This window comes from Dunckerocampus dactyliophorus, chromosome 20 (genome assembly GCF_027744805.1).
Source record: "Dunckerocampus dactyliophorus isolate RoL2022-P2 chromosome 20, RoL_Ddac_1.1, whole genome shotgun sequence".
Lineage (NCBI taxonomy): Eukaryota > Metazoa > Chordata > Actinopteri > Syngnathiformes > Syngnathidae > Dunckerocampus > Dunckerocampus dactyliophorus.
Genome location: NC_072838.1, coordinates 9,718,205 through 9,746,161, shown reverse-complemented (window position 1 = coordinate 9,746,161; position 27,957 = coordinate 9,718,205). Strand labels below are relative to the sequence as shown.

The window sequence follows — 27,957 nt, the reverse complement described above, 5'->3', positions numbered from 1 at the left end:
TGTATGGGGGTGGGTCATGATCTTTCTCCTCCTGCCTAACGTCATTGAATTGTGAGGCTTGCTGGATAATAATAATAATAATAGTAATAATAATAATAATAATAATAATAATAATAGTAATAATAACAATAATAATAATAGTAATAATAACAATAACAATAATAATAGTAGTAGTTGTGGGGTAATAATAATAATAATAATAACAACAATAATAATGATAATGATAATAATAATAATAACGATAATAATGATAATGATAATAATGATAATAATAATAATAATAGTAGTAGTCGTGGGGTAATAATAATAATAACAATAACAATAATAATGATAACGATAATAATGATAATGATAATGATACTAATAATGATAATAATAATAATAATAATAATAATAATAATAACGATAATGATAATAATGATAATAATGATAATAATAATAGTAGTAGTCGTGGGGTAATAATAATAACAAAAATAACAATAATAATGATAATGATAATAATAATAATAATAATAATAATAGTAATAATAATAATAATATTAATATTAATAGTAGTAGTCATGGGATAATAATAATAATAATAATAATAATAATAATAATAATAATAATAGTAGTAGTAGCCATAGGATAATAATAATAATAATAATAATAATAATAATAATAACGCTAAGCCCTATTTACCCCTGCTGTCACACATCTGACTGAATGACAACTAATGACATCATGAAACGCCTTTTTAATCATCTCCTTCAGGCTCTGGCTCAATAACAATTTCCATCAACAATGTACACAATCGACCCATCTATCCATCACTTGTACAACCATTCACACTCGCATTATTCCCAACTTCTTCATCAACATGCTAGAAAAGCGCTGGTTTTTTCCCCCCCCTCAATGAGTGGCAGCCAAAGCAGGGGAGGCGGGAGGCAGAGTCCCACCCAACGAACCCTGCAGAGACCTGACTTAGATAGCAGGCTGTCTGACAGCAGGAGGGTGGGCGGGTTTGTCCATGAAAGAGAAGGTCTGCAGGGTCTTAGACTGGTTGCTTGATTTTCATTTTTGGCTCAGAACAATACGAACGCATGCGTGAGCCTGATATCCGGGGTTGTAAGACAAAAGATGAGTGTTTAAGTCTGTGATCTGCATTCGTTTCCATACCGCGTGTACGAAGCAGTGAAACACTGACGCAACACTGACTTATAATACCCTACCGATAAATGTATATGATTGTGTTTAGCCCTCAAGCTTGAGTATGCCTTTGATTTTATATGGAAGATCACAAGAAAATAATGTAAGGACAGCACATACTGTAGGCAAAGACAACGCCTGGTGGTGCATTTGAAGGTTTTTAGCTATTGCAGTCGTATCTAAATGTTCTTGGCTGAAGACCATCAACTGCTGAACTTCAACACCCTTTTTTTTTTTTTTAATCAAACACGCCTGAAGGCAAATGCTATACGCACATTAACTTCGTTATATTTTACATATATTGTGACTACTAATTAAGTCCTGGAGGCTGCTGCGTTTCTTTGTGGTTGGCCTGCTGAAGAGCTGAATAAGTGTTTTTAACACATTTAAAATGCAATTTTCTCCAAGAATAATCAATTTGACATTTCTTCATTACCTTTTGCAATGTCGTATTTCTGCAGACTCTAAAGTCTCACCAGCATCGCAGATGCTGTCCTCAGATGGTACCAGTTTAAAATATAGTTGACCCTTTACGTCTTTATCAACAAGATACTGAATGCACTCTTATTATTTTTATTAATGAATTACAGTAGATTACAAACATGGTAATGATTGGTACGCCCATAAATTGACGTTGACGTTCTCCTCTGACGTCCGTCATTGACGAACAAAGTTGAAAACGGGCCACTTGATTAGGAACCCTACTTCAGCCCACAAGCAACAGGCAGGCCCTAGCTCCTAGCTTTAAATGACGACCTATTTTCGGAGATGCCCAAATTTGTGAGCTTGGGATGATGAATTACGAGTGTGCTCGGGTCCGATATTTACACCTTGTATCAAACGGCCTCACACAGTGTGAAATTGTTCTCTTGTGCTCTCACGCTGACAAGTTTTAAGCATGCTTTAAGAAGAACATCGACAAATTGACACGGTGTTCCTCTGTTGAACTGCTTGACTCATCAATAGCAATTTCCTTGAACACATAAAGGCAGAAAGGACTCAACCGTTTTTGGTACAAGGAATTTACACAAACCACACACAAACCAATATACACAAACCATTAGCATTGAGCCAAATAGCCAGCGCTGTTCTTGGCAAACAAGTCGACAGAAATAATGGATGGAGTCTTTCAAATCTGGGACATCATAGCGGCAACGACTAAGGAAAAATGATGAGATGTTTGCTACCTGTCATAAGACTTAACTTCGATAACCTCACAGCAGTTTAAGCAAATGTTTGTGTATTTTTCCACCTTTTTTTGAGGTTAAATATGTTGAGTGTGGCGAATGACCCTTATTATCATGATAAGTGTACAAGTTTTGCTACCATCAGTGGAATGAAGTCTATTCATATTACAGTTTCACCTTCCTTTAACCCAGGGGCCTCAAACGCAACTCAACTGGGCCTCATCAAGAATTCTGTCCGCACTCACATCAATCAATCAATCAAGGGACTAGCTTGTCAACAAACACCACTGGAAGAACAGGCATGAGCTATGCTAGGCCATAAGTGCTAAAAAATGTAACATTATGGCACCCTTGAGTTGGCCAAAAGATGGTCGTCGGCACTTGAGCTTGCTTGATTAATTAAGAATGCACCTACGCCGCCTATAAAGCCTTCTGAAAAAAAAGTCTCCAAAATCGCCAACAACGCCCCTTTGACATATGTCACGTACATATTAACCAAGCTACAGTGACATTGTTAATATTAACATTGTTACCTCGAAGAACTACTTTACTGGCGTAATGACACCTCGCCACACCACACCGGCTAGCGCCTAGCTTCACCACACACTCGCTCACAGCACGTCAGCACCCCGCCCACAATGCCTCGGCCCACTACCGAAAGGCAACGCTACGTATCGGAGTTGACGCCACGGCTGCTGTGGTTTTGTTTTGGAGTTTGGAAAGGTTAGAACGAGGTGTAGCGTTCGTTTCTACGTTGCTACGTGAAATCAATGCGCCCAGGAAGTTCCGATAATGCTTAAAAGGACCAAAATACGGCAAAATACTGCAAGTATTACATGCTGTCATGAATGTACCTGTTACTACACGGTCACGCCATGTATATAAAACCTTGTTGGAGGTTTTTGACGGTGTTGTAATAGCGGCTTTTCTAGGCGGCATAGGTGAATCCCATTACGTGCGTTAATTAGCGGCGTCTTTTTCGATGTTTTTATATGTTTAGAATGCACAGAAATGAGAAAGACGTGTGTTCATGCCTCACATAAAGATGGTGGATGATAGGCAAAATTTTAAAAAAAAGTGCACTTTTCCTTTAACATGCAACAGCTAGATAACACACAAATAGTGCGAACTACTACTACTAGTGGAGGATAATAAACAACTGTGTTAACTCTAAACATGTACATTGAGCAACTGTTGACAAAAATGTGCTGCAAGGCATGCTGGGAGCAGCGCATCACAAACGTTGCTGAGTGTTTCCTGCCTCCCAGCATGCTTTGTGGCATTTTTTGTTCGTAAAAAGTTGCTAAAGTTACGTGTTTAGAGATAACAGCATTGTTGTTTATCATGCATAATAGTAGTAGTAGTTGCCGTATGTGTGTTATTTTATTTTGATTTTGGTACTGTGATTGTAGGGGTCGTATTCTGTCGAATGACCCCCTTGTTCGTTTCACTGTGGGACTAGCTCGCTGTAAATTCAGTGCTGGCTATCGCTCGTCTAATTAAAGAGCCTTTTGTTTTAAGTAAGTTAAAGTGCCTGATTTCCCCTGGGACACGCTTGCCCTAAAGTTTGGTGTCAAGAAGGGGCCTGTAAAATATGGTCCATGATTCAAGAACACCTCCACCTGTGGGGTGTAGAGGTTTAAAGGTACAAAATGAACAAAAATAGGTTTTTCACAATTCCAAATCAAACTACAAAAAAAAAAATTGTTGAGCAGTTCAATTCGGGCCGAATAAGGTGAAAGGCGTTCATGACGGTCACTCACGGGTGTCTCGAAAACATGCACATGTCTGTAGTGTGCACGCACACACACACACACACACACACACACACACACACACACACAAGCAGTCTCAGGGAAAAATCCCTAAATCCATGCCTTCCCAAATACACAACAAAATAAAATGAGTCCGTTCCTTGGTTGGAAAAAAATGAATCTGTACCATCCCTGGTGGAGGTACCAAATAGTACTGAATGGAACTAATGACACTTGGAATGAATCACCACGCGTCCGATACACATTCTACCATCATCAAACCTCTCTCTGTTTTCTGTCCAATCCAATAAACCTCCATCCTGCTGAATAAATCATCCCTTTTAAACTGCCCTATTTAAAAAGCAACTGTGCTCATTTAATATTGGTGTCAGACTAAATTCTGCGCTGACTGTATTTTTAATACACTGCAACCAGCCCGCTCCTATTTGTCCTGCCGTCATGCCAGCGAAAGCTCCCACGGTGTCGCCAGTGGGGAGGAGGCCGCCTGGTATTTTAGCGCAGATATTCCCAACGTTTGATGAAGGGCTTTTAGGTTCATCGTTTTCATGAAACACTATGTCATGTCGCATTACATTTTTCTACAGCTGTCACATTTATGGGGGAACAGCTGGCTGGCACCACACTGTACTCCAGGAAGAATTTAAAGGGGGGATTAAATAGTTGGCATCCACTGATTAAATCATGTAGTTTCCACACTATTCCCCTGCTCCCCTGGAAATTGTGTGGATTTCACATTTGCGGTATCAATTAGCTGAAACCTGATTTCCTTTGCTAAGCTGCACCCTTCCTCGTGATTGCAATTACAGATGGTCCTTGGGTTACGTCGTTTCGTAGTTGGGGTGAGATCCATCCTAAATTTAAAATGACGATGGACTCTCTGCAAATGGTAATGAGTCATTTTGTTGGGACTGATACAACTACCGTCGGTGTATAATAAATGACAGCAAATTGTTATTTTTAAACTTTTTTTTTGATGTTTCTTGAAGATGTGCTCATGCTTATGTGAATGAGAATGCCAGCTTGTCACATGGAGCTTTTACCTCCGCCAAGGAGGTTTTGTTTTTGCCGGCGTTTATCTGTTTGTGTTCAAAATAACTTGAAATGTTCTGCATGGATTTGGATGAAATTGGCAGGAATTGTCGGAAATGGGAAGAACTTTGGTGGTTTGGTGGGGGGGGTGATCTGGATCATCTTCTAGATCCAGGAATTTTTTTTAAAGTATTCCTTAACATTGCAAGAGAGGACCATTTTTGGCATTTGTGCATATAACTGATCCAGATAATGGAATAATTCCTGATGCTATGCTAGTGCATGCTGGTGTGGCTGTGTGTGTGGGCTGCGTGAGTGTGTTTACACCGTGTTGTGTTTCACTGTTTGGTAACGTAAGCGAGCGTTTTAGGACGCCCGCTGACGTCGTGCAAGTCCTGAGTGAAATAAGGACTACGGCTGCAAGAGGCACCCAGCTTGTTGCACTTAAAAGTCAAGAGATATTCTCAACACTCAACACACTGAATTCCCATTTGATCTACGACTAACAATTTCAAAATATACATAGAATAGAAGATCCTTGTAAAAATCTCTGCAGGTTCGTAGAACCTGTCACATATGCCTGTGCTATTTGGTTCTCATCCAAATGAGGATTGATCGGCCTTGGTGGAGGTCAGAGCTGTATTGAGTGCCACTGTAGTCATCTTGTTGATAGGTGAATACAGCTGCTCTTCTCTGAGCACAAGGTTAATAAAATTAATAGAAATGCTGAAATGAAACAGCACTGAATAATGAGTACACATTTACATTTGCATAATTGATGAAACAGCAGACCTCTCACCATCAGACTGCGCTCTCTGACCATCTATTAACCTCTTAGCGAATTGAATTACATTTGGCAGACATCGCAAATATTCCATGTCAGTTGTACTTACGGAATTTATGAAGTTGTGATCTTATTTGACACATGAGAGGGGTAAATTATTGAAGACCGCTTTCAGTAGTCATGGAAAACTCGATTCCTCATACTGACTCGAGGTTTTATGAGTTACGTACAGAAGTGAATCGGTTACTCGATTGACTTGACACAGAGCGCATGCACAGAAACTCGCAAATGGGCAAAAAAGGTGCACCCGTGAGTCAGTGGAATTCAACTGGAGTCTCCGGCGAGTACGTGTGAGTCAGTGAAACCTGATTCTTTGTCAGTGAAACTCGAGTCTTCGTCAACTCGGGAGCCAAGTGAAGATCGTAACCATTCTGGCAGTTACCATCTTAGTAACGTGAGTTTTAAACTTCTCATGATCGGGCGGCATTTTTTTGTACATGTCTGCTTTTGTGACCGATAAAATGTGCCTAAAATTTTCCTTCATTCTATTACGTCAGTCACGTTCTGTTTAAGCCCCGCCTTTGTGCACTGTGTATGTGTATAAGTTAGTTACTAATCTGCCAAGTTAGTAGCAGAAATGAAAGTCAGGCGTATCAGTAACAATGTATTAGAAGATAAAGGGTTAAGTGGGTGTATTGCTTCAGTAATAATGATATTGTGACGACCAACTCCGCTACGTAGAAGAGATCCGTGTTGACAATGTAGCGAGTAGTGGGGTAAGAAGGAAAAAACAGGAAGTGTTTCTTGCATCATGCATTTACTCGGTAATTAGTGGAGCTCCAGCTGGTGCAGAAATACCGCTGTGCAATGCTGGTCTGAAAGCTACATAAACCCCACCACAATGCAACCCAACCACCGACCAGCGACAGAGTCAACAAGCCAGAATTTGGAGACCCTCCTCCGTCGCATGGCAGCACCTCGCCTTCCTGGCGAAACACCCATAGGTGTCCAAAGTGTGGCCCAGGGGCCATCTGTGGAACGTGGCTCATTACGGAAGTAAAATAAAGAAAAACCCAACGGAAGTGGAAAAGTAGAAACTAGAAAAAGCTAAAATATTGATACTAATAAGAAAAAGGGAGGCTCCCTCTGGTGGACACACCTTGAAAGGGAGTCTCCCTCTGGTGGACACACCTTGAAAGGGAGGCTCCCTCTGGTGGACACACCTTGAAAGGGAGGCTCCCTGTGGTGGACACACCTTGAAAGGGAGGCTCCCTCTGGTGGACACACCTTGAAAGGGAGGCTCCCTCTGGTGGACACACCTTGAAAGGGAGGCTCCCTGTGGTGGACACAGGCAGCTGAATGAATCATTGCAGTGCCCCGGCAGCCATGGCCAATGAAATGCTTTGCTGGGAAGAAAAGCGTGATGGGAAGCTGTTCAAATAGTTGTTTTTTTATTCTAAACTCATATTGGTAACTTGACTTGTATATTTTTTATCTAACATTGGAATGTGAAGTTGCTGTGTGATGATTTAAGCATTTTTTTTCTAAGATTTTCTAAGCGTTCTAAGACACCGTGAGTCAGTCTGTTATATTTAGTAATGACCTCCTGCGATTTCCGATGTTGTTGATAAGCTCGTTGTGAGTTTTCTCGTAGCTCATGCTTGGCTCCTGTCAAATAAAGAGCTACCTGGTCCTGACAGACTCGTGCACGCCACAATATGCCATTTTATGTTGTGGACATGTGCGGCTTATAGTGCAGTGCAGCTTATATATGTACTAACTTGTTTTTTGTCTCTAAATTTAGCTTAAACACCGCTGTGTTTTGAAAACGCAAAATGTCTTTATTTATATAGAGAAAAATATTTGACTAAAGCATGAATACATTTCCCAAAAGCCATCCACCAACTATATTACAAAGACAATTTCAAGAAACGACTATGAATATATATTATTATGCAAGTAGTGAGGTGTGCTATCAATTTATAAAGAAGCATTTTTCTTTTGCATTTTAATGAAGCGCTTACTGTTCGTCACACCTTTCAGTCTGCTGTGAAACTGAGTGAATGGAAGAGGAGTGAGCAGAACATCTGTTCAGAAGGAGTCAGTGAGTAAACAAACCTCTGGCAAATTGATCACAGAATTGCGGCAATTATATGATAATAAGTCATCTGTTGCTTTGTGTTAGCGCCATTAAGCCGTGTTACTGTTAAAAAGAGGTTGGTACTTCTGCTGACATGGCACAGCGACAATATTTCGCAGTGAAACAGTTCTGAGTTGCCCATACGCATATTTGGAAAATGATAGGATGTGCAATTAATATTTTATGTGAACAGAAGGAATATGCTTACACGGCAGGAAGTGCAAGGCCTTAGAAGCGAGTCTTATGAGTTACAGTTGTGGTTAGAAGTTTACATGCACTTCTCACAGGAATGGATGTCACATCAATTTTGGTCACTGAATGATTCATTTGAAGTGTTCTTTTTCAGGGGCGGAATGATTTCAAAAACAAGAATTGGATGCACAATTTTGAATTTTCTTTCTAATACACGCAAGGTTCATATTCATTGATGAAAATGATTATTTGATCTCTTCTGGTGTTGGAAGTTTCCTTCCCTAAAAAGACATTTTTGGTATTGTTTTAAAAGTGAGTACAAACAAAAACATGCAGAAAAATACTATCAATAACGGTTAAATAAATGAACTAAATTGTATTTGATTGTGTGAAATAAGTATTTGATACCAACGTTGATCATAAAGGATAATCACTGGTAAAGTGTGTTTCCAAGGCAACACATGTCTGCCTGAAAAAGTAAGTAGGAAACAGTAATCCCTGGTTAATTGGTTCCATACCCGGCTGTGACAAGTGAATTTCCACGAAGTAGGTATTCTTACTTACAAATGGAATATATAGAGCCCTCCAGACATGAGATAACACCCCTATAGTCACCTTTACACTCATATTATCCAATGAGGTACACAAAATATAGATCTAGAAAATGTAGACCCAGGATGTGTAGACACTATGTCTCTCAACTGGCCTGGAAACGCCTCAGGATCTGTAGGGAGGAGCTGGACAAAGCGGCCGAGGACAGGGAATTCTCGGCTTCCCTTCTTAGACTGCTGCCCTCACGACCCGACCTTGGATAAGCGGTAGAAGATGGATGGATGGATGGTACACACAAGAACAGAAAATAAGAAGATCAGCCATTTAAGACAAACACTCGTGCTCGTGTGTCGCTGTGAATGTGTTCGGGTGCTAGGGGAGCTGACAGGAAGTGAAGCTGGGGGTTCAGAGTTGAGTTTTAGCCTGGCATGGGTTACGGCCACAGCAGTTGCCGGTGTTAGGGATTACTGTGCCTGTTTTAATTCAAACCTGCAATAAAAGTCTGGTGCTTGTATGTCTCTGTGAACATCACAGTAACATTACTGACACCTAGTGACCAATCTAGAATACTACATATCATCGCAACATCTTTGATGAGTGTCCTGAATGCCTGTAATACTGTATATGTATTTTAATTTAGCCATTTCTTTTTGAAAATGCTTAATATAGGCAAAAAACACCCCAAATCTGCTTAAATATGCAAATTTTTGTAGTAACGATAGGCTGTAATCAACCACGAAACAGCATGATTTATTAATTTATACATTTTTGAACAACCGTGATAGAATGAAGCTGCTACATTCAAAGCAGAAAGTGGCGAGGGAATACTGTACACCAGGGCGCCGCTGGAGGTAGAGTCTAGGTGAAGCTCGGCTGCATCAAGTAATCCACAAAAAAATAACTGTATTCCAAAGAAAATATAAAGCATAAATGCCAAAATCTAATATATTGTAGCGTTGGCGGGTTACATGCTTTGCAGCACTTGTTTTGCGCAAAGGAATTTTAAATTTACAAGTGTAGAATTAACTTAGATGTTATTTATTATTCCCCATATTAAGAGTAGCTGTCCTACCTGATATATGTTTACTTACCTGTTACATGTGGTGCTGCTATTTTTGCCCTATTAAACAGCGTCTTATTTTAAGCAAGCTTAAGTGCCTCTGACCATCTGTGGTGGAACTCAAAATCACAGACTAACAATACAGATCAACAATCAAAACTTAGTATCATATTGAAAAGGCAGCATATCTGAAACAGCTCTTGCAAGAAATCACATCACCTGTGTATGGGCGTACCTAAAGAATTGGCCGGTGAGGAGATATGAAATGCATATATTGCCACAAATGAGTCAATAAGTGCCAAGGTTTCTATTTCTGTCAATCTTGTGAGGCCCGTGATGAAGATTTATGCATTATTAATGACAGCCTCTCTCTGCTCACTGCGACAGCGGGCTGACAAGGCATCAATCCGTGCTTCCTTACTTCCTGCCACAGTGCAAAAAAAAAAAAAAAAAAAAAACTGACACAGATGCCAGATGATCGATATTCCGAATAAATTGTTCTTTCCGCTTCCTACTTGCACTGCGGGAGAGAAAAGGGATGGAGTGTATGTTCTCACATACTTATTCATGTGTCTGTGCGTGTGTGTCTGTGTGTGTGGAGTTCCTAACTAGCGTTACAAAGGTCAATGCAGTTGACATGCCGACATGGGGCAGGCAGGGAGCAGTGAGCAAACCCCCCTGTGGTGAAACCTTTAAGTGTCATTAGCTTCCTTTGTTGTATACACCACCTGTCTGGATGTCAGTCAACATCTTACATGCGTTCACTTTGCCTGGAAATAATTAGGACACAAACCACTTAATTTGATTGTCATTAAAAACCTTTGAATGCCAAGCACAAAAGCGGAAAGTCGAGAACTGTTTTTTTTAATTTTTTGGTTTGTTAATCAGGTGGATTATGCAAAAACTACATGACTGACTTCAGTGAAACTTTGAGGAGAGGTGGATATAATGTGAGGAAGAAAACATTAAATATTGGTGCAAATCCAGCTAAAAATGCAGTAAAGGAATCTATTTGAACCCCTGCAGTGATTTCAGGTGCAGATTATCTTCCAAACATTCAAACTCCAACAGTGCTACTTGCTATTGTTGTATGCTGAAGGCTTCAGCCTGATGTGATGGCGTCTATACGGTCATATATATTTTCTTAGCCCCCTTTGCATGGAGAAAGCCTGTTTCTGACACACTCTCCTTTGCCCAAACACATTAGAAATCAGTTGTAAAAACAAAAGTATTGATGAAAGATATGAGAAAACAAGTGTGCCTTCTCTACAAATAATTAAATTTTGCCGTCGTACTCAGCTTGTCAGTGTGTCGCTCTTGTGCTCCCCCAGGAATTTGGCTATGGTGATTATTGCATGAAATGTGAGGGTCATTCCCTGGATCCAACAAAAACACTCCAAACTTGCGGGAGATTACATTAAGGAAATAAACATAATTTGTGGGGGAAAAAAAAAATTGTGAGTGTTATCTTTTGTGAGTTTGAGTCCCGCTCACTTGGTATATATGCCGGAACACCCACGTACTTTAGATTATGGAGGTTGACACATGTGAGGTTCCTAAATTCAAAGGTCAGATGCATTGCGAGATGTTTCTTGTCAACGCTGTGACAGGCCCAATTTTCAACAGTCTATTTCACATTTTCAGGGATCACTTCTTTATGTCAAAGCATATTGATTTCTGACTAGAACACAAGATGGCAGTTGAAGTCAAAGGTCATATTGGTAAATGTGCCTTGACTTCTCTTTACTGGACAGTCAGCCAGGGCATAGTTGTCCTCTAGAGATTAGAAAACCTCTTTATTTGGTCTTAGTGGTTAGTTCCACTTTACCAGAAAGGCTTCTTCAGTTTTGGCTCGTGGAAAATGTAACACTTCGATGGCACTTAAAAGGAAGGGAATCTCCTCTGTAATGGCACACGCTTCTGCCTCTCATGGCAGACGGCATGTCTTCGATTCCCAGCCAGGTTTGCGTCAGGAAGGGCATCCGGTGGCATAAAATTAAGCCAAAACCGCCTGACATCTGACAGGGAAAAGTCGAAAAATGGCACTTAAAGAGTGATAAGAGCCATATGAGGCATTTGCCCAAATGGTGGCTGACTTGCATGATGAAGCACTTGACTGGAAACAGTAAACTTAAGAATAAAAGACTTTGAGTTAATGGTTAAAGACAGATGTTTTGATATTCCAGGCTAAAATTATTGTGTATGACCTGGTATGTTTTACTTTGATGTATCACAGCTTCTGTCTGGCATCTTTCAACCCATTGGACCCCCAAAGCATCCAGCCATTATCGTTTAATTTATCTGGCATGGTCACCTAGACTTCCTTATGTCTCCACATTTCACAGTTCCACTAAGGGGCTAATGATGGGTTCTATGTCCAGCTGTGAGACTGTCCTGAGGTTTCCTCCAGGTTGGAACACCTCATCAGGGTGGTGTCTGGGTGGCATCTGAAACAGATGCTCAAAACCACTCAGTTGCTTTCCTCGATGTGGCTCGGTTCTGATTCCATCCCAGATAAAGCCCAATATGGCTCACACATAAAGATTTCATGTTTAACATGTTTTTGTGATGGGAAAAACCCCATACATGTTTTTGCAGTACACGGCATACCAAACAGTAATCAGTCCCTGACGTTGTACCTGCACTGATCTGTAAGAGGCAGCAATGTGCCATGGGGCACCCAGAAAATACAAAGAAGATGCCAGGCAAGCTGTTATCTTATCTCAACTGAGATGTTCTTTAATGCCTCCCAATATTCTCATTCATCCAGGTCATTGTATTCTCAGTGGATTCAATAGATTACAACTGAACTGTCCAGGTTGTCTTAGAAGACATTTAAGAGTTGAGACGTTAAGACTAGAATTGTCCTACCTAGTCATTAAGCATGAATTCTTGCCTGCTGGGATAAGAGGCGTAACAAACATATTCTAAGACAACCTGAACGGTCCAGTTGCAATCCATTCAATGCAACAACCATTACCATGCTTCCGGCTTGCCTATTGTTACATTCCATGTGACGATTACGTAGTTCAAGGCTCTGGGATCCGTGGTGTTGACTAAAAACTGATCATTTGATTGTTGGGCTGACAATTTTTTGTACAGATCGAAGAGAAAAAAACATCACTTCTCATCACAAGATAAATAGTCAGGATAACGGGGGAATTGCTGACATTGTTTGGAAGGAGGGAATATGAGTCAAAATCGGCCGATTATCTTTGTGTCTCCTAAGTTTAAGGGGGAGGAACACTAATCAGCTGCTCGTATCCGCAACTTTGTCCTTTTGGCCATTACCTAAAGCTCTTACCATAAGTCATTACCCAAAGATCATATCATAAGTGAGGGAGGAATTGTAGATCAATTGTGAAAATTAGAGATATGGCTTATGCCTCAACTCACCAGAACAGTCAGATACATCAGCACATCTCATCCAATCATATTTACACTGTTTTCTTCACAATAATACCGCTTATCAATCATTCAATCAATATCAATAAAACCAAAGCACTGGTTCTTCAATGACACCTGTACTTGGTCTTTCATACTAGCACATCGAGAATGAATGAACGGCTATGGAATAAAGTCTCGAAACAGAAATACGTTTTTTCAATCACCTGTCAGAAAGATTATATCATTTTCATCCAAGAATAGTTTGAGAAGGCATAGCTATAGCATTAGTTTTAGATCAGTGGTCACCACCCTTTTGGAACCCAAGAGCCGTGGTTGAACCTAAACAAGAGTGTTGCAGCTGGAGCTGATCGATGTCTCACTCAGGGCACTGATATGATAATGCATTTATTTTTCCCAATATTTTTGGGATTGACTGGCAAAGTCCCAAAGATCGTCTGGTTGATCATGATCGATGGGTTTGCCATCCCAGGTTTAAAATATCAGAGATGCAGCCTACTTCAAAGCCTTTACTGCTTCAATATTGTTCAAAATTCCCCTCCACAGTCATGTTTCTGCCTTTTCATCCTAATAATCGACATCTGGAATAATTCCCAAGACATACAAGCACAAAACCCGGAGCAGCAACACGCTCAAAGCTGTCTCTGAGGACTTTGCTGAGTAAATATCATTATGGGTACACCCACATGAACACAAAGACATTCTACCTCACCTCTCTGTCACCTTCCTACCTAATAACCACAGAACACGGCCGTTTTACAGACTCTCCACTGTCATAGCTGGCAGAGTAATCCTGGCAATAATCCAGACAGTGCAGACTGACATGATAGAAGTGATGCTGTTTCATCAGTTCTGGGAACTGGAGGAAAGTCAGTTTGTAGTTGTTGTTGTGAAAATGTGGAGGGCCATTTAACCAGAGAGGTTAGACCAAGGCCGGCTAAGTTAATTGAGCCTTTGTGTGTATTTTAAGCATCATATAAGGACATGAGCTCATGGCATCAAATACAGTCAGATCAAAAGGTAGTCAAGTTACTTTTACAAAACCAGGGAGTGGAAATAGAGAGAGGGTCAGTGCAGCCCGATGGGACTGTATATTGAGTTCATGCTTTCTTTGGGAGCTGAGTCTTTGAATACAGCTCTTCCAAAGAAAGAGGAGTAAATAATACCATGAGAACAATATTATGTATTAATTATTTACTTACTGTTATTTTAACAGAGTTTTTTTCCCTCATATAACTGAGAGACACAGTTTCCATGTAATTGTATCACTTACTGTACAAAGCATTCTGTGAGAAAGCATGGGCGCAATGTTGTTTGTAAGATATGCTGTGATGGATGAAACAGCATTCATTTCTTTCTTTGGCATTTTAGCTCGGTGGCAGCATTTCTCAGCATTCCAATGTAATTTCGAAGGAAATTGCAAATTTCCACTGCTTTTCCTGTTCTATTAAAGGCTAATGAGCAGTCACCATGTGATGAGGACGCATTGAGAGCCCAAATATAAGCGTTTATATAGCAGAGGGAACTTGAGAAAGTGGTGGCTGCAAGGAGAGGAATATTAACATTTTTTGTGTGAATCACTGAAACGGATATATTATCACAGTCAAAGGACGTAAATACACCTTGAAGCATTTATGTGGATTTCAAAGCTGGCCCCATTTGGTAACTTCTTCAACAGTAACACCTATGTGAGAATGCTCTTTGTGTACTTGAGCTCTGCATTCAATACAGTTATACCCCACAAATTGGTACAGAGGTTGACGGCAGCTCGCTGTGCACCTGTATATTGGACTTCTTTAGCAAAGGACCGCAAAACATCCCCATGGGAAACCTCCTCCACTCTCATCCTGAACACTGGTACACAGCAGAGTTGGGTCCTCAGCCCCCTTCTCTCCTGTCGCTTCAAAACAGCAATAATTAGGAGTGTCAAATTAAAAGATTAATTGCAATTGGAATTAATTGCAATTAATTACGTTCATATTTTGTGCATCCTTGTTTTTAATCGCATTAATCAAATTTTTAATCTCTAATTTAACTGACAGATGTGCTTGTCTGTTGCAGAGACATGCTTGTTTGAGGGGTTTATCTGTGCTGAGTTTGTTAATGCCATTAGCTGTTCAAACGGAGTATTGTGTCCATGTCGTATTACATGACGGGAGAGGACACTTGCTTGTGAGAGCGTTGGGGAGTGATACGAGAAGTTACACACCACATAAGAAACATAATATAAAAGCAAACTGAATAACTAACCTAAGTTTATGGTCAGAAGGCACACACAGTATGTCGTTTTACTTAAATTTGTGTTAGGTTGTTTGATTTGATTTCCATGTATGTATTTTATGCTGTGAACTGCTTAAAATTGTCTTAATTGCCTTGTTATAGTTTTTCACAGTCTTTGCTGGAAAAGAGAACATTGCATCATAAAGTGTTACCATCCAATAAGTAGTCAATTATCACACAATTTCAAAGGTTTTCAAATGGTATTAAAAAATAAGAGCAATATATTTGGTTACAGCGCTGGACTCATAAGACTCATCAACAAAGAAGATCGAGGAAAGCGCTCAGAATGAAAGTACCGTAATATCCGATGTATAAGTCGCTACTTTTTTCTTAAACTTTGAACCCTGCGGCTTATACAGCGGTGACTTCTCCTTTACTTCAGAACTACTACTAATCATTTAAATACAATTCCGCTTGGGAGTCAGTGAGGAAATGGTAGCTCTTTCTTTGGCAGGAGCCAATCACGATCTATCAGTGCACTCACAACGAGCTTGTCAACCCACAGGAAATCGAAGGAGGTCATTACTCAATATAACAGTCTGACTCACGGTGTCATCTTAAAGAGAACATTAAACTCATCACACAGCAACTTAACACCTATAATACTACAAAATATATAAAGTACCAATACAAGTTTAAAATGAAAAAAAAAGTAATATTTTAAAGTTTTCCCATAATGCATTGCGTCTGAGCAAGGCATTCATTGGTGCCTGCTGGGGCGCTGCAATAATGTCAGCCTCCCTCTGGGTTCCTCTGGCTCCCTCTGGTGGACAGAGGCAGTATTGCAGCGTCATCCATTCATTTTCTATGACGCTTGCCTCAAATGAAATGCTTTGCTCAGACGCAATGCATTATAGCGTTTTGACACTACCAGTGTCAATCAAAACTAGCATTACAATCTTTGTAAATCCCAAATTTATGATGCATCTCTTCCATTAGATTTCATTAAATCATACAGGTTTACACATGTGGCCATATCCTCTAACTAAGTAGACTTCAGTGTTTGTTCCCAAGTGGCCTAATTTGGAAAAGCGTCATGGCGCAGTGAAGAGGCAAAAAAAAAACAGAATCAGACCTCTTCCAAACGTGGATAGAAATCTCATAGGAATCAGATTCTGCCAATGACAATGACTGACATCTGCACAAACAGCACAAATATACACACATAAAAAAAACACCAGTGGTAAATCAAAACTACAGGGAAAGCATAGACAGTTAATTATGGCGCATATAAGGTGCACAGACCATTAAATAAGAAAAAACAATTGCTGACAGGGCCCAGTGGATTAACGCTGAGCTTACCTGCATTTGCTGTACATCAATAGGCGGCAGACTCAGTCTAGTCGAACGAACTGGTATGTAAAGTTTAATATATGAATTACATATGGTTTTTCTACATCCGTGTTTTGACACTTGTGTAGTTGGTCGGGGTAAATCAGTTAATTGGGTTCAGACAGTGCAAAGCGAATTTCCGCAAAGTAGGATTCTGTATTTATACATGAAATATTTTGTAGGTAGGGCATAGAAAACCTGTTTATGACTTTCTTAATATGGATTTTAACATCATTAGAGCCCTCTAGACATGAAATAACACCCCTATAGTCACCTTTACTCTCGTATTATCCATTATGGTAGACATAATAAGGGAAAATGAGACATTTGTCATTTCTTAGTGGCTTCTTCCCTTTGGTCCTAGGTTTTAAGGGGTAAGGGAAGGGGTAAGACTAAGTGGGAGGCCAAAGGGATAGAATTGGGATTCAGCCTAAAGACATAAATTAGACACATGCTTGCTTGTGTGTGTCGCTGTAAATGTAATTCCCAAGGGGAGCTGAGTGGAGAGAGGACAGGAAGTGACGTCTGGGGTTCACAGTCTAGTTTTAGCTTGGTGTGGGTTACGGCTGCAACAGTTGCCGGTTTAGGGATTATTTTGCCTGTTTTGAGATAATTCAAACCTGCAATAAAAGCCTTTTGTTCCGGCGATCAAGTGTGGTGTCTCACCGACACCTAGTGACAAGTGTAGATAGTACATATCATTAAACACTGAATGCATTTTCTTATATTTGTTTTAGTTCATGTAGCCATTTTTATGCTCGGAAATGCTTAATGTAGGCAAAAAAAAGTAAATATGTAAAATTTGCATAAATATGCATTTTGTGACTAACAATAGGCAAAACAGCATGATTTATTAATATATTTTGGGGGAAAAAAGTGGCAAGGGATTACCATAAATAGACAAAATAAATAAAGCACGCAGTAAATCGGGATTGGACACTTTAAAGCCACCCTCATATAACGTTTGATACTAGTACACAATGTTTTGGAGCTGTTTTGGCCATTTTCTTGTTGAAACCGGCTTGTTATTTTGAAAAATGTTTGAACAGGGGAAATCAATGCAGATTTTATGGGTGTAAAAATATTTGTTTTTTTTAGACACAAAATCTAGCTGCCTATGCTGGTAAGAAACCTGTGCTAACCTTGAATATTTTCAGAAAGGGAAGGAAGATGAGGCACATGGATGAAGAAAGACCGTGGGTGTGCTCGGTGCCTTTCTCTCAGCTTGGGCAGTGGGAGAATGAAGTGCCGTTACAGGCTCTACTTTAAGATGCAGCACATAGTTTGCTTTATTTCAGTTCTATCAGCCAGCGTCGGCTTGTCCTCTTCACTTGCTCTGTATTTATGCAACTGGTTATCAGATCTGAAGACAGCCTTCTTATCATATTGCATGTCTTCAGGCTGTGAGTGGGTACGCTTTAACTTTCCCAAACTAGATGATTGAAACGGAACAGAAACTTTCTGGTCCTCGAGACTCCATGCCCGCCGAATGAACCCCAAACGCTCAAATCCCATTTCTGCAGTGTGCTGAGATGTGGGGTGGGGGTGGTTGGCACAGAGGGAGAAAGAGGAGAAGGGGGAGGGTGCCATGCTCACTTGTCTTAGAGATAAGAAATAAGCTCATATAGCTCAAAGTCTCACTGGTTGTGCTGTCAATAAAATGCATAAGCACATATAAATATATTAATGGCGGCAGGCGACACATTTATTAAAAAGGGAATCTGCCGCATTTTCATGATGTGCTGCATGGCACCCTGAGGGGTCATGAATGACACGGTGACTTATTATTTATTCATTTTTTTTTGTAAATATTCGTATGACTTCGGTTTGATTCTTTAAGGCACGCCGACATCTGCGAGCTGTCATGCATTTTCGTGCGTGAGCATGGAAAAGGGCCAGATGTTCCGCCCCATCCATACTATCTGTCAGATTTTAATGGTAGCGCTCTCTCTTTCCACTTGTCGCGGTCCCAAAAGGCTTCTGTTAAATGCACAGCGGAATTCACTGACAAACTAGTCCAAGTTAAATAACTTTGCTCGTTCTTTTGTCTGCATTCCTAACCTTTCGCGTCTCACGTTCCCATTCTCCATACATATTTTTATTTTTTTCTTTCTTGCCTGCCTATAGGCTCTTATAGTACATATATTATTCATGAACTCCATATTGTTTTTGGCTGATGCAGAATACATGTTTTCCCGCCGATATTACCCACATCACGCAATACTCTCTCCTCTTCGACGCCTCATCTACAATTTAGCAGGGCTAAACTTCAGGCTCCCCTGTAAGTGGCGGCATCAATAATATATTCTCATTCCATTCCTATTTCATATTAGCTCTATATGCTGTGACAATTTTGGGTTGAGGGGTGCTTGCATGACAAAGGATGTGATTATGGTTTTATCTAAGCCAGCTGAAACTGGTACTTTGGCATCTTTATGTAGCACAGGTATTTGTGCAGAGGGCTGCGTGAGTGAACGCTACTCTGTGAAAGCCAACTCACTCCTGATGGTCTCCTTTGCTTTGCTTCAGACTGTCACACAAAGTCTTGGTAATTCAAAGAATAGTTTCTTCAGCTTCCTGAAATTTCACCAAACGATAAAATCACACTTCCTAAAAAGTAGCCAGGGTTATTTTTTTTGTTTAATTTTCCCAGAGCGTGCTCGTCCTTCTTAAGCGGAGGCTTTCAGTTGTTTTCATTTACTTATATTTAACTTTTTCTATATTTATTTCAAAAAGAGAATGGACCATTTTATTTCAGCAGCTATTTTTCTATAAGATTTTTTTTAATTTAATGAAAGAACTTCACATGCATATTTGACTTTGACTTTGTCTAAACTCTCTTTGTGGAAAAAAAATATCAGGATATAAACAGTATCGTATATCGATATTGAACATAAATATATCGGTATATGAGTTTTGGTCCATATCGCCCAGCCTTAATCCTCACCATCACATATTGTAGACGCACTGCCTGAGCGATGCGTCTGAAGCAACAAAATCCAAATTACAGTAGTAAAAAGCGACAAGATTTTGCCCTACAAAGTAGCAAGCAAAGTGTGAGGTCTGGTTGAGGCAATTTTATAAGGTAGTTGTTCAGCTTCAAGTATAACGAGACAATGAGTAGGCTGTGCAATAAAACCAAAGAACTTTGAGATCAGTCAGCAAATTGTTTGTGGGGCTACGGGATTGAACAGGGCTGATGAGGACCGGCTGTGTCTTGTTGTCTTGCCTCCTGGAAAAACAGGAGGGAAAAGGTAGAAACCAAAAGCAGATCCTCACAGTAGATGTAATATTAAGTTTTCACTTGCTGTACGGCTGTAAGACCATGCTAACCTGTATCTTGTCTGCCATACTTGTATATCAGCCAAGTCAGGGTGGAACCCAACCCGTGCCATCTTGGACTGCCTTGTAGAAACATGGATGATATAAAGTTAATGACGGCTACCTATAGTTGTATTTTTTCATATTTCATTTAGGTACGGTATCGATTAGAAGGGGGTGATATAAACGCAGCACTTTTGTTTTTGCTCCCATTTTTTATGAGCTGAACTCAAAGATCTAAAACATTTTCTATGTATATAAAAAGCCTATTTCTCTCCAATATTGTTCACAAATCTGTCTGAATCTGTTAGTGAGCACCTTTCCTTTGCCGAGATAAGTCATACGCCTCACAGGTGCGGCATGTCAAAATGCTGATTAGACAGCATGGCTATTGCACACATGTGCCTTTGGCTGGTCACAATAAAAGGCCGCTCCAAAATGTGCCATTTTATCACACAGCACAATGCCACAGATGTCGCAAGTGTTGAGGTAGCGTCTCCAAAGGGGTTTAAGACAATTTGGCAGTACATTCGACAGGCCTGAAAATCGCAGACCGCGTTTAACCACATCGGCTTTTGTGTACATAGAAGTTGTAGATCTTTGAATTCAGCTCATGAAAGATGGGCGTAAACACAAAAGTGTTACATTTATGTGTATTTCGATTTTTTTTTCCCCACCCATTGGGTTTACACTTGCACTTGAAATTTTGGAACAGCTCTTATTTTTTGAAAAACTGTAATAATTTTCCTAATTTGCAGCCTACCTAAGTGGACAGCCCCACCATTTAAAAATAATAATAATAATAATAATAATGCCTTTGCTTACAATACGGTATGTACGAGTGAACATCCATTTTTAGAGAAGCTGCCCTCTACCCCGACAGTATGGCGCTTCATTTACACAATATTGCATGACACTTTATGTACTGTCAAAACAGTCGTACAGTACAGTAACGTGAATATGTTGTCATTTTCACAGGACGGGGAACATTTTGTTCTCTGGGCTTGGCGCAAAAAGAAAAAAACAAATCACATGGAAAAGTGTTTATAAGCGGCGAGAAAGTATGCACTTAATGAACTGTGGCGAGGCTCCTTGTCTCAAGGTGTCGCTTTATTTTGTCATATCCCTTCACTTATTGTGAGTGACACCACTAACTCGGCTCTTCCTCTCGCTGCGACCTTGGCGGGCTATACTTTCTGTTGAGTAACTGACAGTGGGATGCTCGCCGTGTCTGGGAAATGAGCTCATTTTGTTTTTTTTCCCACACCTTCCCCGTTATTTGCTATGCAAATATCAGACATTATACACATGGTTAAGACACAGTCTTCTGTGAGCGGTAATCTAACTTATCCATTATGATGATATGAGAGTGAGTTGACATGGCAGCAACCACAGTGGCCCTTTGTAGCAATCATATCAATGCTGGGGGGGTTTAAATGACACTCGAGCATGCAATACGTGCAGTGGAGTGACTCATTATACAGAACATCATATGGGATTACAACTCACCAGTCAGCATTCAGTTTATAATCCATATCGTTCATGTGCGACAAAAACAACCACAGCTTTGCTCCGTATTTGCAGCAAAAACTCATTAAAAAAAACAAATCAACCTTGCAAGGAAATCTAGACAAAACCAATTGGCTTTCAATGAGGGGATGGAGTGTTAGATTTGGATTTTATGTGCCAAGAGAAATAAATGACTAAGTTTGTAAACAATGGTGGCCCTTTGAGGAGGTTAGCTTGGATACTGCCATAGCAGTAGTTTTATCTCAGGTGAACAAACATCCCGTTTTCCTGTTTTCACATCCATTTCGGCACTCTCCCTGACATAATCCCCGAGAGGCTGCCTTGTTTAATTAGTGTTGCCAAAAAGCCAACGAAAAAGCAAGAACATTTGCTCAGAGTTAATCCTCTGACGCTTGCCGAGTTGAAGTACTGTACAATTGGGGATGTCATGCACAGCGACGGTTCAAATTCTCAAGTTCTTGCGACTTTAGAGGGCACGTTTTTTGTGAAAATATTGATTATATTCCAAAAGTGAACAAGCATTTGACCTGAAGTTTCTGTGTCGTTCTGTTTTAAGGAATATTTTGATGCCGGTTTTTGAACATTCTTCAGTTGAAATATTGTGACTGGATCCATACTGAGGAGGCATATTTGAAATGTATTGAAATTATAAGGCATCTTTGAGTATCTCATTGGTGGGTTGAGTGTCCTGGTTTTCAGTCATCAAAATATGGTCACCCTAGTTTTATTGGAACTGAACTACATTTCCGTCCATCCATCCGTTTTTTACGACCAATCCTGCTCAGGGTCGAAGAGACCTGGAGTCTATCCCAGCTGAGTTCAAGCAAAAAGCAGACTTCACCCTGGCTTGTTGACATTTAATCACAGGACACACAAACTACATTTCTGGAATGAAAAATAGATGTAAATCCAAAAATTCTTTTGGACTGAGAACGACAGAGAGCTGAAAAGGGATGCTCAAATATTAGAAACAGCCTTCAGTGAATACATGTATCTTTAGCCTCTCTTCCTGGTTCTGGGGACCGCATTTCTATCGGAGAAGTAGTCAATGATCACACAATTTAAAACAATTGCATTCAAAAATGAGAGAAATATATTTTTTTACAGTGCTACACTTTACATTGACAAGGAAGATCGAGAATGATGCGTGTGCAGAGCACATAAAGCAGTTGCCGCACCCCTCACGAAAGACGAAGTGAAAGTTAAGCTTGTGTGTGTGAGAGCGAACAATGCACCTGTTGTGTGTTTGCCTCTTGTCTCAGTATTTTTCCACTAGTCATATCTAAGTGTCACGCAACTCTGATTGTGCTATGTGAGTGTACGTGTCAAGGTCTTCCAAGACAAACTTTGAAACTGAAACTGTACTGAGGTAATACTAAATCTAAAGGTCTAATAATAATATCTAACATTAGAAAAAATGTTATGAAAAGATTCCTTACAGTGGATGCAATGTGCTTTATGCATCTCCAGCGTGCTAACATATGATGTTACCATACCAAACCAAATTTATTTATAGAGCCCTTTAACCACAACCACAGTTGAACACAAAATGCTGTACATCAAAATAAGTAAAATATAGGACAAACATAAAGAGAAACATAAAAACAAACATTAAAATATGCAGTAGTTAAGGAATAAAAGCGCATGGCATTGCAAATAGATGAAATATAATGTTTTATGTAGAACACTATTATATATGTTCAAATATTATATATGTATACAATATGAACATGTATTTATATTATGTATTTTGATTGTATAGAACATTATGTTCCATTTAATGTTCTATAATGGGATGTTTTAATGGAATACTATGGATAAAAGTCCTCCACATGCTTATCACCTGATTCAAATAGCTGTGGGTGTCTGGGCTTGGGAGTCTGCCCTTCTCCGTCTCTGCCCCTCTCAGGAGGAGGAGATCACCCCTCCCCTTGCTATTGATTTGGTCCTTCCATGTCATTTTTTTATAATTGTACCTCTCATTACACATTACACTTTATAGAGGTAGGTTTTGGTGGGCGGTGTGAATGTATAATCAGCGCACCACTGTTTTTTTCTGAATAACCAACATTGTAGCGATACTACACACTTTTGAGAGTTGGGGTCAGTGTCTGTTCCTCGGGTCGACTTAATTATCCTGTTCGCTCGGGTTGACTTACTTGATTTCGAACTCCGCCCCCTCTGATTTTTTTTCAAAGCCGTTTTTTAGTTGTGTCCACGTGTGTGTGTGTGTGTGCTAAAGACCTGTCTGCGCACAGACACACGAGACGCAATTTCATTAGGATAGCTGGTTCCCAGGAGGGAGGCATGTGAATAATTACCAATTAGACTGTTGTCAAGAGTCAGGACGGTGTAACGCGATGGCAGCCAGGGAAGGTTGGGGTGGGTGTGTGCTTGCCTACGTACTTGTTTGACATGAGCATGAATGTGAGTATGAGCTGTGTGTGCGGTCGTGGCTGTTAAATACAGAACATTGTTTTAATCTAATACTTCAGTCACTTGCTGGGAATCTTGTCAGCTAATTATAAAGTAACCACACCGAGCACACCCTGGCGTGCCTTCATTGTTTTGGCATTAAACGTCTCACTTCCCGTTTACTGTCTGCCTTTTTCCCAAGTAAGGTCACACTTGTAATGAAAGACGTATTGACATCCCTTTGAAAAAGCTCTGAGTGTTTCCAAATGAAGTGCTGTCTATGGCCATGATTTCCACGCGGTTTAAAAGCCTCACTTGAAAGCGCCCGCTGAGTTTGAGCCTGACTGACCTTCATCGACGAACACAATTTTTTCGGAATTATTTTACGTGTTGCTAAAAACATCCCAATGAATCTTATGTTCTGCTTTAGCTGAAGTATCAGCTCATTTCTTACAATGCAATCAAAAAACATTCATTGCTTCCACCCAACCTCGTTTTATGATATTAATTTGCACTCCCATTTTCTTTAATTATCAATTGGCTTCATGTAATGTGTCTCTTATTTTTATTTTAACTGTGAAATAGATGCTGTAAAAACATGTTTTACTTACTTTTGGAGACGTTTCAGGCATCAACTTAGTAATATAAATCATACAATGGAACCTTGTTTAGCGTCATTAATCTGTTCCAGAAGGTCTGACTCTAACCGAAACGGATGCTAACCGAATAAAAATTTTCCTGTAAGAAACCATGTAAATCCACTGAATCCGGTAAAAATCTTCACAAAACATGCTTTAGAACAATTCAAAATCCAAAATGACGAATGAAAGGGACAGTGGTTGACAAGATCAACATGGATACCATCTTTGTGTGTTATTGGTTGGTCATTGCGACTACTTCTAGCAGTGTTTTGTTTTCCTATCTCATTAAGGCATTGTATCTATTAGAAAGGAGGAAACTCCACTACATGTCTTTGAATGAATCTTTTTAATGCCTTATATTTGTGTTTTAGTTCATTTAGCCATTTTTATGGTTAATTTAGGCAAAAAATACATAAAGTTTGCCTAAATATGCTTAATTTTTTTTTTTTTTTACTAATAATAGACTGTATTCAAACATGAAACATTATGATTTATTAATATCTTATTTCAAAACCGGGGTAGAGTGAAGGGAGGGATTACAAAGGATTGTAGGAAGTATTGAATAAACCAATAAATCTAATAATGATTCTCAGATGTCAGACATGCTCGTCAGTAATTTTAAAGATTGCAATTAAGCTTATTCGTGAGTAATTTTTTTGGCGACATGCATGTAAATCCCATACTTCAGTTTTGTTGTTTCCATTTAGCACCAAACTAGACAGCAGCAAAACAGAAGAAACAAAACAGCTAGTTTTTCTTCTGACAACAAACAGGATGAATGTTAAACCTTCATTTTTACACCGGTAACTACACAATCAAAACAATTTCCACATATCATGCAAATAATGGTATATTTGCATGATAAGACCTATGAGCAGTGCAGGAATGACATCAAATCAATCAGATAGGACTTGTCTGCGCCACTGCAGACTGCTGCAAAGTAGGCGTGACATGGCTGATAAGCTCAATAAGCACGTCGTTTATGATTAGAGGTTTATTTAAGTTTATTTGCTGAAAACTAGTCAGATTGCAGCACTGTTCATTTTATTATACAATAATTGGCATAGTGTGAGTGATTGTATCGTTCCATGCTGCATTTCCATGGGGAACTCGTCGTGGTAAATTGTGACATTTAGTATAACCAAATGCTTCTGGTGTCAGGGGGTGAGGGTGAGTGGCCGGGAGCAAGATACAGTAATCCCTTTTAATTCCGTGGCTCTATCACGGTTTTTCAGAAATATATTAATAAGTCATGCTGTTTTGTGGCTGAATGCGGGTTATTTGTAAAAAAAAAAAAAAAACAATGCACATTAAAGCAAATTGTAAGTTAAATTCAGCATTTTCAAGCATAAAAATGGCTAAATAAACTAAAATACAAATATAAGGCATTCCGAAGACACATTCAAAGATGCTGGGATGAGCTGTAGTATTCTACGCTAGTCACTAGGTGTCAGTAGTGTTACTGTAATGTTTAGTGAGACACACAAGCACCAGACTTGATCACGGAACAGCAGCCTTTTACTGCAGGTTTGAATGATCTCACAGCAGGCACAATAATCCCCAACATGGGATACTGTTGCAGCTGTAACCCACGCCAAGGCAAATCTCAACTCTAAACCCCCAATGTCACTTCCTGTCATTTCCAGCAACACACACGAGTGTGATTCTTATTTGTCTTAAATGGCTTGTGTCTGTTATTATGTCTACTATATTGGGTAATACGCGTGTAAAGGTGGCTATAGGGTTGTTATTTCATGTCTACAGGGCTCTAATAATGTTAACGCTAATAATGTTAATGTTAAGCTTATTTTATGCTTATAAGTAAAGAATCCTACTTTGCTGAAAGTAACTTATCATAGTCGGGTCTGGAATCAATTAATCATGATAACCGAGGGATTACTGTACCCATAACATTTCTTCAAGGTTGGAAGGTCTGTTAGTGTTTTTATTCATGCTTGAATGATGCTGGTGCCAGCAGCTCATACAGTAGTTTGTACAGTGGGGGTGGGGTCGGGGTGTGTGTGTGTGTGTGTGTGTGGGTGGGTGGATTTCAGTCCCACTAGGGGGCATGAGAATTTGAGAACCACTGATATAACCAATAAATGCAGATGAATGTACTTTGCAAAGTCTTTTGATTTATGTTCTACGTTCACAATGGGCATCATCAATAATGAGTGATCTCCGAGTGATACTACTTACTGCCTTTTGTGCAGTTGCCGTGGGTCGATTCCTGGCCAGTACCCCAACACCCAGCCATTGGAGCTCTACAGTGCCGGTCCCAAGCCGGGATAAATGGTAGGCTTGCATCACTAACAGCATGTGGTGTAAGAACTATGCAGAACAAATCATGAAAGTGAGTCGCTATGGCGATCCCTGATGGGAGAAGCTGAAAGACAACTACAACTACAGTCAGTGCTATGATTGCCACATCATCCTTTCCTGTCTATGATTTCCTCCTCTTGTGAAAAAAGTCCAAATATTCAGAACTGAAAAGTGAGAACAAAATAAAATCAAAGAGACGCACATTTTGTTCTTTGGCCTCGTGCTATCCACTAAGAGATAGCGATGCTCTGCTTTTGTTGCTGTTGATTTATTGTGAAGGCTTGAGTCTGTGTTTTTATGCGGTTCTATACAACAATATAAGTAACGCCACTGAAGAACACATCCATCCATCCATTTCCTATGCTGCTATCCTAATTAGGGTCACGGGTATGCTGGAGCCCATCCTAGCTGACTTCGGGCAAGAGGCGGGGTACGCCCTGGACTGGTCGCCAGCCAATCGCAGACCGAACAAGACAGCAAGTATAAAAAAAGGTAAACAGAAATCCAAGTGATGGCTTCATTTGGAGGGGTTTGATTGAACAAATAATGATTTGGGTCAAAGTTATAGTCGGTTAAGCAAGTGATAAGTTTTGATGACCTCTTAAGGTAAGGAAGCACAACTATGTGCTATTGTGTGTGAGAAGGAGAGAGACAGAGAAAGAGCAGGTTTTCCCCCGTTGGCTGTGTGTGTCAGCGCTGTCAGGAAATGAACACATCTCTGAACCTCACGCCACAGACTGCTGCAGTTCTCTGCTCTTCCAGCTCCTCCCTCACGCATCCTCACTCTTTCACCGACAGCCACTC

The 27,957-nt window shown here is 39.9% G+C and overlaps 1 long non-coding RNA gene across 2 annotated transcripts in view; it reads left to right on the top strand.

Annotated features, from left to right (window-relative positions):
- The window catches only part of LOC129173590 (uncharacterized), a 181,004-nt gene extending 153,471 nt beyond the window's left edge, over positions 1 to 27,533 (top strand). For both annotated transcript variants that reach the window (XR_008567259.1, XR_008567258.1), the window contains exon 6: positions 27,045 to 27,533. This is a non-coding gene — a long non-coding RNA (uncharacterized LOC129173590). The remainder of the gene's footprint in view (positions 1 to 27,044) is intronic.
- The last annotated feature ends 424 nt before the right edge of the window (positions 27,534 to 27,957 follow it).